The sequence below is a fragment of the Numida meleagris genome, chromosome 1 (genome assembly GCF_002078875.1).
Source record: "Numida meleagris isolate 19003 breed g44 Domestic line chromosome 1, NumMel1.0, whole genome shotgun sequence".
Taxonomy (NCBI): domain Eukaryota; kingdom Metazoa; phylum Chordata; class Aves; order Galliformes; family Numididae; genus Numida; species Numida meleagris.
In genome coordinates, this window is record NC_034409.1 from 36,427,503 (window position 1) to 36,440,630 (window position 13,128).

The 13,128-nt window shown below is 39.7% G+C and overlaps 1 protein-coding gene across 1 annotated transcript in view; it reads right to left on the reverse strand.

The window, feature by feature from the left end:
- PTPRR (protein tyrosine phosphatase, receptor type R) overlaps positions 1-13,128 on the reverse strand; it is a 145,194-nt gene that overhangs the window by 78,991 nt on the left and 53,075 nt on the right. The gene's annotated exons all lie outside the window — the stretch shown is intronic.

Consider the following 13,128-nt stretch of genomic DNA (forward strand, 5'->3'; position numbering starts at 1 on the left):
GTTTGAAGCAGCTTTGTCATTAAAAAGTATCCGTCCCAGAAGTTCCCTGCCTTTGGAAGCCCTTCAGGAGAGGGAAGGAGAGGGGCAGGAGGCTGCCTTCATCTTGTTGAACTTCACTGTTGATCTTCTAGAGCTTCTTTGCAGCAGAGGGAACCTTCTGCTTCACCGTGTGGTGAAACACAAGTATCTAGTGGTGAAAGGAGCCGGTGTTCTCCCATGTGTGAGGATGTATTTTTTTTTTTTTTTTAAACTATTCACAACATCACTGAATCTACTTTGGAGAGTGCTAATCTGTGAGCATTTGCAATTACTAGCAGGAATGAGAGACCAGAACTTTGCTGAGCCTCTAGCCTTAGCAAGTCACCCTCAGTTTATCTGCTTCAGTACCATGTCTATAAAATGGGGATGACAGCACTTGACTGTCTCACACAAGCACTGTGAAACTAAGCAGTTCATATACTGTAGGGAAAGATGGGGAAAAAATATGTAGGACTGAACTTCTCAACTTCTTTTACATTGCACAACATTTCACCAAAAAGATAACTCTGGTCTTTGTTTAGTTGTGCGCTACATTTCTTCAAGGACTGGGATTTACATTATCACAAATTATTTCAGCTTTCTTAAAGTAACAGCTGAAGTAACTTTCAAAGCCGTGACAGTTCTCTTGGCTTCTTCCTTCATCCATCCACCTCTCCCTGCCCTCCTCCCTTCCATTTACCCTGAGATTATGCTAGACAGTAGAAATGGCCAAGATGATGGAAACACACAAGGCAATACATAAGGAGGTGGAAACATCAGGAGCTGGAAGAGCTCAGCTGAACACTATTTCAGCCTCTTTGTTCTTTGAGGGGCGTATATAATGAGCTCCATAAAATTGTCCTAGCTGTCCCTTTTTAATATTAACCAAAACCATAATTCTTTCCATTACAAAAGAAATGCATGGTGCTATTATGTCGGTACAACTTTTGTGCACAGCATGATTGTACCAGTCACATCCTATTTCATCATCCCAAGGCCGGCAGTAATCCTCAAAGCAAACAGACCCTTTGAGCACAGCACTTTTTAATACGTTTGTTTTTTCTGTCCAATTATTAGATGTCTAGGTAGAGCCTGCCTAAAGCTTGAAATGCCAGAGAACCAGAACTGACTCTCCTTGCTCCTTTTGTAAAACCCTAATTTCAGCTAGTTTTATGTTTCAAATAATCTTTAGTTACTGAAGTTTAAATTTCTGTCACGACTTTGTACAGTGGTTCTCAATAGATCAAGATCCCTTCCAGAAAAAACATCAGTCAAAAACAAACAGCAAAACAAAAGAGAATCGTCCTTCTTTTTATCTTCAGAATGTTAAATGCAGTTTGTAGCAGACTGATTACTTAACCTTGCATACTAATGAAGAAGGAAACTGGAAACCTAAGACAACACAGCAACTTCCAAATTCTTCAGGAACTGATGTGGCCAAAAGACTCCCACTGACTCACCCTCCTTAGTAACCCTTCTCTTTGCTTTGAAAATCAAAGACAGACTTCAGTACTGCTCATATCCTAGCTTTCTCAGGCCTTTAATTTCAGAGGCATTTGTTATTGATAATTTCAGACGAGCAGAATCTGCCTGAAAACTCAGAATGGGAATGTTACCGAAGAAGGAAATGTTGTAGAAAGAGGCAAGTACTTTTTGTGTTTTTTTTTTTTTTTTTAACATAATCATAATTCTCTGCTGTTTGTGGGCATATGAAAACTTGAAATATTTCAGAAAAAAAATATATTCTTAAGATACATGCTCGTCTAGATATTCACACAAAAGACTCTTGTGGGGTTTCTGCACTGTGTGACTGCCTGTGTCCCAAGACAATGTGGACTATTTGTCCACCACCGCCAAGATTTTCCAAGTGTGAAGCAATTCTTTTGCCTCAGCTCTTGGGAAATCAGGATTTGGGGTTTTTTTTTTTTGGAAACAAACATCCAGCAGCAAGGCCTCTTTAGTGTGACACAACTCAGCAGTGTGTTTTGGGTCTTTACCTGCTTTCAAGCTTTTAGCTCACTGAAGTTTGTATATAGCTATTACCATCACCATAATCACACATTATTGGAATAAAACATACATAACTGTCTGTCCTCTACCTACTACAGCAAGATCTAAGTGCAGACAGTACATGGCACCCTCGTCATTTCTGTCTTTCGTTCCTTTAACTATGAACTTGAAGTGAAACAAAGCAAAACCCTTGGTGACGTGTGTTTTTTCTTAGACAAAACTTGCATTAGTTTGGGTTTTATCCTACCATGGATTCATGTGCCGGGCTATATGTTTCTATCTCAGTTTTGACAAAACTATTAATGATTGTGTGTGATCCTATAAGCTCAGAGACTGGAAAGCAGATGAAAAGACAATCCCATGGCTTTGGCAGCTGTCTCAGGATCTTTGAACTCCTGAAGCTGCTGATACCAAATGTATCCAGAGGCTATGAGGTACGAATTCCCTTTCTCCTGAGCAGCTGGACAGACAAAGAATTTTTCTCTTCTGTCTAGTACTGAAAAGAGAAGCTATGGATTAAGGGAAAATGCTAACTCCAGATCTTCAAAGATCACTAATGCTAACATCAATATCATACTTTTGATGAGAAGTTCCAGGTCTGGGTTCATAGCTTTGGAAACCCGACAGCTATAATATGCCCCAAATGTCCCAATGTAAGCAAGTTGTCTGACTGAACCACTGGCAAAGAAGTTTTAGAAAATGGTTTTTAGCCTGATTTGGGAAACTTTTGTTTAAAGATGACTCCATGTGTGAGCTAAAAATGAAGAAGCAGAGCCCAGCTCATGCATCTTCAATTTCTTTCTATTATGATTAGGGTCAGAAGAGCATCCTGTGTTACTTTTTTTATTACAGGCAACACAGCTGTCAAACCTAACAACAGAAAATGTTCAGAATGTGAAAAATTCAGTTGTTCCCTTTTATATTGGTAACTGATGACCATTAAAAGAGAATATTGAAAATTGTTCACATGTATTTCTCTCATTCTCATACATAAAACAAAAGCATTTACGTTAAATTTAAACCCATTTTTTTTGTATCCCCACTACCAGTTGATTTTTAGGATAAATGGTATCTGTAAGTCACTCTTGTATTACAACAACTCCCTTACCCTCCAAAAGAAACAAGGAATTTTGCATTTTGAAGAGTGCAGATTTCTTATCTACAGTCATTTCCTGGATGCCAGACAGGTCTTCTATGATTTATTTGTTAAAAAAGTGGCAGACTTTTCATTAAAGAATTCAAACGCATGAATACAGTTGAAATATCAAAGTCATTCTGCAAACTAATTAATTGTTTGTTTTGTACTTTGCTCACCTTGCCCTTTAATCTCTTCCCTTCCCTGTGCTATTCCAGGAGTTCTGTGAGTATAAGAATGAATGGAAGCTCCCCCAAAGCATTTACGTGATCCTAGTGATTCTGCTGGCTTGGCTTCATAATCCTGTCTACACTTTTAATTAGAGAACAGTGTTACAGCATTTTAAATTCATTTTTCTGATGTGTTTTTTGTTTTATTATTTTTCAAATTTTTGTAGTTTTCTGATTTTTGTCATTGTGTGAATGCTTTAGAGCCATTTATAAGGTCCAGATTTTGCCCCCTGACAATCCCACTTCCATTCAGGAAAGTAGCTGAGTAGCAAAGTAATTCAGAAACAAGTAGCAATTGTAAATTTGGCAGGCAAGGAACCCTTTTCCTTTTTTGTTCATTGCTTTTTTTTAACAACCTTCAAGCATGCAAGAAGCAATCTTCCAGGTTTCCTGAAGTGACCACCACCAGTGCCATTTGTGTTTGTGAAAAGAAATACTCAGCTTCTCAGGAGCTGGATACAGGGATCAAATGCAAAGGGATTCCTGTGTCACATGTCACAGCAAAACAGGCTGAGTCCCGATGGCAGGAGGGTTTGTAAACTTCATTAAAACCCGTGGCGTCTATCTTATTTCTGAGAAAGACTGCAATCAGTTAGGAGTGATAAAAGCTAATAAAAGGCTGTATGCTTTCTATCTCAGCTAGTACGCAGCTAAAGCAGGGCATCAATTCGTCAATGAAGGTGCGTCTACCTAAACAAGTTCAGAAGCTAAGTGTGTACAGGCAAATCAAAGCAAAAAGCAACAAAGCCTCAAGAAGAGTGGAGGAACGTGATTTAAACCTGTATGTTTGCATTTTATACTTTTTTGACAGCATCATGCAAAGAAAGGCAACAATGTTATTGGAGATTGGCCATTGGTGCCAGTTTTTACTACAAAAGAGCTAATGGAAGCAACTGGTTCTCAGATTACTTTCAGAAAATATCTCAATGATCTATTGTTTACAAGGTCTTCTCCCATTTAGCTGTGATATGTCAGCTTTGCAAAGGGTCCTAACCTGCAGACACTTCAGGGAAAATGTACTGGCTTTATCCCACTGCAATTTGTCAGAGCCACATGCTGCCTGGACATCTCTGCCCCCAGCACTGTGGCTCAGCACGGCTAAGCCTGCCCACAGCAGCAAATTCATGGGATCCCACCACTGTTGGAGCAAATGTGCAGTATGCTCTCTAAGATGCATGTTGGAAGAGCTTCATTCCTCACAATACTCTCACTTCCCACTCCTCTGCTATATTTTCCCTTCCCTTTCTGGAGTGCTTACAAATCATTTTTTTTGATGGCTTTCACAGCCCTCCTCTAAAGACAGAGAAGCCATGCACGGTGCAGCAGTCTGAATACATATAATATCCATTCACCCACTCCCTAGGCTGCCTTGCACAGCAGAGCTTGTATCATACAACTCAGGATGAGGGTGTAGTCCCACTGCATTATCCATAAGGATCACCCATCAGAGGTGCGCGGGAAAGGGTTCAGCCCCATTTCTGCCATAACATTGCTATTGTGGCTTTGCATACAACAGCAATCCCAGCTTCTCCAGACCAAGCTGAATCAGCTGTGCAAGTGCAACAGATTATAGAATCACAGAACCATAGAATCGTTTGAGTTGGAAGGAACAATTAAAGGTTGTCTAGTTCAAATCCCCTGCAATGAACAGGGACACCTACAGCTTCATTAGTTTGCTCAGAGCTTGGTCCAGCCTTTCCTTGAATGTCTCCAGGGATTGGGCATCCGCCACATCTCTGGGAGATGGGTAGGAGCCAACTCACAGTACTTCTGGGCAACCAGAAACCATCTCCAGAACTTGACCAAAGGAGTGGGCTTTGGTCTGCTTCTTCACTGCAAAGAAGCCACATGTTACCTCAGTTAAAAACATGGGAGATGACTACAAATATAGTAGCTGATTGCCATGGTCAAGAGGGCTGTCAGGGCTCATCTGACATCTATAGACTAATCAGTCTCTCCCCCGCCTTTGTTCTGAGTTACAGCTAAACATGAGAAGCTTGCTTTGCCAGCTTTACCATTAGATTTTGTCTATGGTAGTGGAGCTCATTTGACTAGCCAAGAGCAAGCTGAACAAAAATAATAGATGATGAAATGGAACAACCTCATGCTGGCATGAACAAAGAAACAAAAGATTAACTAAATGGCTGTTACAGTTTCTCATTTCTATGATCTTTTTCCCATTAAACATAACACTCCCAGAAAACCGCTCAAAAATTAAATGACTGGAGGAAAAGGAGGAAAATAAAGCTAATTATCAAGATGACCATTTTCTAAAGGAAGCTGAATGCTTCAAGTAAAGAAAACAGCAAGAGGAAGCTAAAAAAAGTTCAATAATCTCTGTCATTGTAGCACAAGTGTTTTGAAAATGTGATTTTTTTTTTCCAGTTGATTTTTCCACAAACTGGTACTGCAACAAATGAAAGAAATAAAATCAGTGATGCTGAATGTGATAACTGAGATGCTTTTGCCCTCAACTCTTTATCTACCTCTTCTCACAGGAAGGAAGAATATATGAGGGAGAATTCTTTGTCCAGCTCCATAAATATATCCTTTATACTTGCTGTGTTAGACAAAACCTACTCAGTAAAACCCATCTTCTTCTATATACATGTCATATTTTCCTCTCATGAGCACTGTCTGCCATATTAAACAGACCTATAACTGTCTCTCTATAACCCTCCGGTATCTCTTACTTTTCTAAGAGCTGATCAGATGCTGCTGCTAAGGTCACATTCACATGCATGACTTTAAGCATCTCATTTTCATCTCCCAGTGATCAGCCTTAATCAGGCATGTTTACAAGCCAGCTTATAAAAGAGGATGGCAGATCCCATTCACACACAGCCAGACACACAGCCCCATCTCCTGAGGTGCTCCCCAGGAGAACACTGTGGGCAGGCGGTGGTTCCTCCACGAGGGGTGTAGGAAAGTAATGCTGTTCTTTATCACTACAGATCTGTGCAAAGAGCTTTTTTTTTTTTTTCCCTACTGTTGAATACATCACATTTCCTAGGATAGACAGGCATAACATGGTCCCATATAGCGTCTCCTCTGCTAAATGAAGAATTGTGTGCACTCTTCCTAAAGAATTTCAAGCACACTGTGAGGGTTTGTGTCAAGCTGGGTGGCAGGGAGAGTGAGCATGTAAAGGAAAAAGAATACCTTAGTAATAAATAATTCTCAGCTTACATTTGTAGTTCCTTCCATGTGGGCACACTGAGGGATTTAAAAGTGGGGCCCGAAGAAATGGAAGTACAGCACAGCAAAGTAGTCACTTCACAAACACAAAGAAGGGATGGGATCCCAAAACTATATGCAAGGTGAAGATTTGGACACCAACCCAGAATTCTCGGCCGCTTCCCATGCTATCTCACTTTCCAGGTTTTGGGCTTTTCCTTTATTGACTGCTGGAAGATGTTAGTGCTCTAACTGTAACAGAGCTTGGCATTGCTATGATTTGAGCAAATTTCAAAGCACAGAAACAGAGGACTGCCCATACACCACTTCTGAAGAGCAGTGAATCTGAGGTGTTTTTACGTACTTCAACAAGTATGCTCTTTCTGTCTGAAGCCCATATTGTATACCATTAAAGACTTTTCTGTTTTATTAAGAATAAATTTTGGACGTCATTAACATCATCACAATATGTTATGTAACTAGTATCAAAATGAAAGACAAGCATTTAAATTATTTGCATTAACTGAATAAGACAGAATCTTTGTAACGTCAGCTTGAATGTGGCCTTTTTTTTACCTAATGTAATCAGAAAACATATTTATGACTCATCAGTCTTAAACTGATTACACATTCTAAGCTGGAATCTTGCAACTGAAGTTCTTAAATTTCATTGTAATTTTGTATTGTCTCTTTTCCTTTAATTATCTTTTCCCCTTATAATTCATATATAGATTAGATAGATCATAGTGCAGCTCACAAATGAAAAAGTGCATTTCCAAAATTTTTTGCAAAATACAATGAATAAATAAATAGTGATTTCTTTCCAGTTTCTGATTGGTTTCAGTCCAAATAGGTTCAAATTTCTATTTGAATAACCATTCTGCAAATTATCTTCATCAAAAATCACAGTGATTCAAACATTTCAACATACAATAATGCTGAGATGACACTGAAAGAGAGAAGAATATAAACCTACACAAGGAAGTTGATTTATTTTTTCATTAAAAGATGTTTGTCTCAAAACTGTTGTGAAGCTGCTGGTTGATAGTCTTTATGTAATGATGGAAGATTACTGTTAGACATATGAGACTTTTAAGGCCGTACCCCTTATATATTTGTGCATTTCTGTGTACTCACAATTCACATAGCAGGGAACACACACAAAGTTTAATTCACTGGTAGAACACATGGCTGTCTATATTTGACTGAAGAATTATTACATCTCCATTTAGAGAGAAGCAGCAGTGCTGTTCTTGTTTCAGAGCTGTAATAGTGGGAAGGTAGATAATGAGAGTTGGTACTAAGAAGCAGGCTTAGAAACTTGAAAAGCATAAAGGCAATTGAGAATTTAGATTTCAAATGATCAGTTCAGTTTGACTCCTCAGTGGGAATACTACCCATCTGTTTCTCCAACACTCAAATTTCATTACTTAAACTCGAGGAAGGGGATAATTTCACACCATTAGTGATATTTACACTTCTGTAATTCCATTAATTTTGTCTTTCTGGGTAAGAATTCTCTCTCCATAAAAAAAGCTGTAAGTCAGTTTCCTGAAGAGCCTGATAATGAATATGAGCTCAAGCTTGCACTACCTATTTAGGTACAGTGCAAAAGCAGTTGCAGGCTGCTCTGAATTCTGAAAACAGTGATTGTGGCAATGGCAGTGCTATCCCAGCCTAAGGCACTTATCTCACATATCCCACAGATCCAGAAAAGATAGTCTGTCCATGACAGCTCCAATTTGTAAATGGTTCTGCTGAGCGTGGCCACAATTTAACAGCCCCACTAGGAGTGAGAGAGAAATACTTCATGATCTACAAATATGCCCTGGCCCTCTAAAAACGCCTGCTGCACTGCTTTCAAATCCAGAGAGTGCTGACATCTAGACATTCCCTGCTTATGAAAATCCAAAGTGCTTCCTCATGAAGAAAACTGCAAAGCTTGTGAAAAGACAAGCCCTTTGTTTCACTATATTTCTCTGAAGGCAGTTAATTTTCACCCCTTCAGAAAACCATGTAAATACTATAATGGAAAAAAAGAAAAAAGAAAGTTTATATGAGCTGTTGGCAAAGGCTTAAAGGAAGAAAAACTATTTATGAATATCTAGAGCCAGTAGATTTAAGCAGAACATTTTGCTTTTGTTTAAATATCAACAGAGATACCACACTGAAATGGTAGAATTCTCATAATGACTGAAGAAAGAAAGAAGAACACACTTCTACAGATTTCTTGAGGAATGAGAAATCAAGGGCTGATTGTAGTATGATGTATATATTCTATTCCAAAAGAGATCACATTGGATGTTGAAAGAGCAAGCAGAAAAGTAAACCTGTAAATTTGCTGGAACAGATGACCTCTTTGAGGAAACTGCTCCTGGTTCTGTGCCAGTCAACATCCTTACAAGAGGTGTTTTGAGACACACAGTCATGTAGAAGCTTGAAGATAACTCAGAAACAGAGAACATGGGATAAACAACAAAGTAGATCAGATGCACGAGGTGATTCAGATGTCTGAGCAGCTAAGTTCATCTGAACATCATGTACTTAAAGTCAAGACAATACAATTCTTGGAAAAGAGTATGCAGTTCACCTGCAAATAAATCTATTTTTAAAAGAAGTGACTCAGAAGGTGAGTCAAGGCTCATATTTGATAATCAAACATACTCTCAGGACAAATGCAGGCTAAGGGTACACAAATACAATCCTTGCTCAGCCTCTCAACTGACAAGGAGCTGTATATCCATGTCACAGAGGTGGTGACATCTGGATATTGCACCTTGGTAACCAACAGTGAGAAGTGCAAGCAGTCTGTCACCTTCTACCTCTTTTCAACTCGTTAAGGTCTTGCTGATGTTCGTGGTCAGGAGCATGACTGTGACCGTGACCACACACATTCACATGCAGCTTCTATGGGACATGGCAATTCTGTAACTCTGCAGCTGCTTCCAGATCTGTTAACACTGACTTTGTTTCTGCTAATGAGTGGAGGCTTTCCAGGCGATGCAAAACACCTGAGGGGCAACCTGCACAGACTGCAATAAACTCTTGGTTCCTGTTTCTGTTATTTAATTAGCAACATCAATTTTGAACAATACACATGCTGATCACAGAAAATACAGGTAATTACAAATAGTAGGCAAACCCTAGTTTCTAAATTATGTGCCAAGGATAAATGATTTTAAAGTAAAAAAGTAATATCAGCAAAACTTTCTTATGCTGTGTATCTGCTGAATATGCTTAACATTTCCTCACATTTAACGATAATTTCTACTTCCATCTAGGTTCAGGGTACACAAACAACAATCTCATAAACATTCCTCTCCTCTGCGTAAGCCTCAGTACATGTTTTCCTACAGAATAACCAAAAGATGCAGTGTTTGCAGAAAGAAACCTTGAGAGCACCATTGACTGTTTTTGCTATTCTGCTCAGAGGTACACTGAAGAGGGAAAGGTGTGTTCAATGGCTACTCAGTGCTTTAATGTCCCTGTTTTACTTTGGATCCCATTCACCATCCTGCAACTAATAGGTTTTGCACAGTCTCTGGTTCACAGTTTTTACGTGCAGACCACAAATGCATACTGTGAACACTGAAGTGAATATCTCTGCCAGAAAAAGCTCTCCTTTCTTTCCTGTAATCATATAAAATAGAAAGGCTAGAAGCTACATCTAGACCAGACTTACACTGCCTTTCATAACATCAAAATGAGGAAACTGAGATTCTGAAGTAAGCCGCTGGTCTTACTTTACAGAGGCAAGAGACTGCAAATCAAGAAATGCTCCAGGTTTCTGTTGAGCCTGAAGTAAGATGGAGCTGGGAGAGAAGTGCAGGTACCTTTGGCAGTGGGAGAGGTTTGATTCAGGCAATAGCTCTAGGCTTCTGCTGAACTGGAAATTCTGTGATTGAACTGGAAAGGGATTGTTATTTCTGCTGACCTCCAAATACACGGAGCACTGCTGTTCACACAGAGAGCAAAGTCCACACTACTTCACCTCTGTGAAGACAATGGCTCCAAAGCAGTTGCTGCAAGTTAATGAGAGATCTTGAAGAGGGATTTCTTAGCCTGGAGAAGAGAAGATTCAGGGGATAGCTTGGCCATGTGTATAAATACCTGATGGCAAGGAGACAATGGAGTCAGGTTCTTCTCCATGAGACCCAGTGACAAGGCAGGAGGCAAGAGGCCCAAGGTGAAATACAGGAAATTACACCTTCATAAAAACTTTTTTTACTGTGAGAGTGATCAAACACTGACATGGGTTACCCAGAGAGGCTGTGGTGTCTCCATTCTACAAAGAAATAGAAAAGGTCCTGAGCAACCTTCTTTAGAGCCCACAGCTTTGGGCAGGAGCCTGGACCAGACAATCACCAGAGGCTCTCTCCAGTATGCTGTGGTAAGAAATCAAACACATACATAGACATCAGTAGTCATCCAGAATCAGTGGTTTTGTTATGTCTGTAGCACCTGTATTGGAGACTTACAGCAACTTCTCTCTTAAAAGAAAAATTGGAAAATAATTCTATATATGGAAACAACACTGACTTTTTTCCAAAGGGAAAAAGTAAAATTGGTAAAGCAAGTAAAGTTGAAAAAAAGTTTATTTGAATAAGAAACTCTGGCTCACTGTTTAAGTGCTTCGTCCAGATCATTTTTCCAAAGCTACAGGGTTGATGACAATAAAACAATAAGAAACTTACTTTTGTATCTAATATTAAACAGCTGTGTTTATGAGTAAACACATGGCACAGAACTGCCAAGAACAAGGGTGGCATTTTGCAATCATTTTCCAGAGCAGCTGTTATGATCGCTCAAGGAATGAGCGGTCCTATTAACTTCCACAAAATTATTCATGCATTCAGCACTATGCTCCAACATTTTGTTGCTGAGCTGCTTATTAGCCCTTACATTTTATAGAATGCTTACAGTAGTATCATGGACAGTGCATGTCCCCATCACTGCTCACAAATCTGTTATTCATGTAATTCTTGAAGGAGGAATGCTCCTTTTTAATATCACTTCACAGCGTGACATTTTCTAAAGTATGTATTCTATGTCATGCTTATTTGTGCATAAATGGGCATGAAATCTTAAAATAGCTCTCATGAAATAAAATTAAAGCACTACTTATGCTGTGACAGTGATTACATTTGACAACAGAAGCACAACCCTACTGGTTCTGCCCAAATGTCCAGCTCTCCTTGGCATGCATCTTGTGCACAGCTGTAAGTAGACGTAAAGAGAATAAGAACAGGGCACACATATGAAATCTCTCCCCTGCTTCTAATCCTGTGTCAATACCACTTTTGGCTCAGAGGATTTTCTGCAGTTTGCCTTTACAAGAGTCATCAACAGACCTCTGTTCAAAGTTGTGTAGTTTTTCTGTGAGCCTGGGCAAACTTCTTGCACCCATGGCAATCCTTGGTAAGGTCTATTGCTCACTGGGTGGAGAGCCACTGTCTTCTCCTGACCTGACCCTAGCACCTTCTGAGATGGACAAAGCTATGTGTGATTGAAGGCAGCGCAGCCATTCCCATGGTGTGAGCTCTGAGTGCACAGGGACAGCTACAGAGCTGCTCTGTGCTGTGACAGCGCTGCAAAACTCTGATCTCTGCCTGAAAACCTCAGAACATGCTTTCGCTTTAAACGTTCCACATGCTCAGTTGCATTTCAAGTAAACTTCCTTCATCTGGTTTAAAGAAAACACTTCTACAATTAACTAGTATTGCAATACTTCTTATGTTCTTTTTCATATGTTCAATTCTAGGATTATTTCTCAACAATAAAATATTTTGTCAATTAGTTAAATATTGGCATGAACAGTTTCAAAATTCTGACTTTTATCTGAGGAGATAAATTTTGCAATACGTAAGAGGTTTTAAAAAGCTTGAAGAAAATACAGAATCATAGAATATACCAAGCTGGAAGGGACACACAAGGATCACTGAGTCCAACTCCTGGCTCCACACAGGACGACTCAAAAATACAAACCCTATATCTGAGAACATTGTCCAAATGCTTCCTGAACTCCAGCAGGTTGGGGCCATGCCCACCACCCTGGGAAGCCTGTTCCAGTGCCCAACCATCCTCTTGTGAAGAACCAAGTGGCTTCAGCCACTCTATAAATTCTGCCCTCCAGACCCTTCACTATCTCCATAGCCCTCCTTTGGATGTGCTCCAATAGTTCAATGTCCTTCTGATAATGTGGTACTTAAAACTGCACACGGTACTTAAGGTGAGGACACATCAGCACAGAGCAGAGCAGGACAACCCCTTCCCTCACTTGGCTGACAGTGCTGGGCTGGGTGCACCCCAGGGTATGGTTGGCCCTTTTTGCCTTAAATTACGTCTTTCTCTTTGGCAAGTGTTGATAATTAAATAAATTATGTAAGCATGAGTTTGCAGCTACTGAAGTCAATAGTAGTGCCCCTAGTAGCTTCAGTAATACAGGTTTTAGTCCAAAACTTTACTTCAGTCATTAGGAACACAACAGGAGAACATATGGAAGCTGCAGGAAGGCTACCTCCTTAGGTACTGATATTAAAAACTTTTTTTTCCACCTTA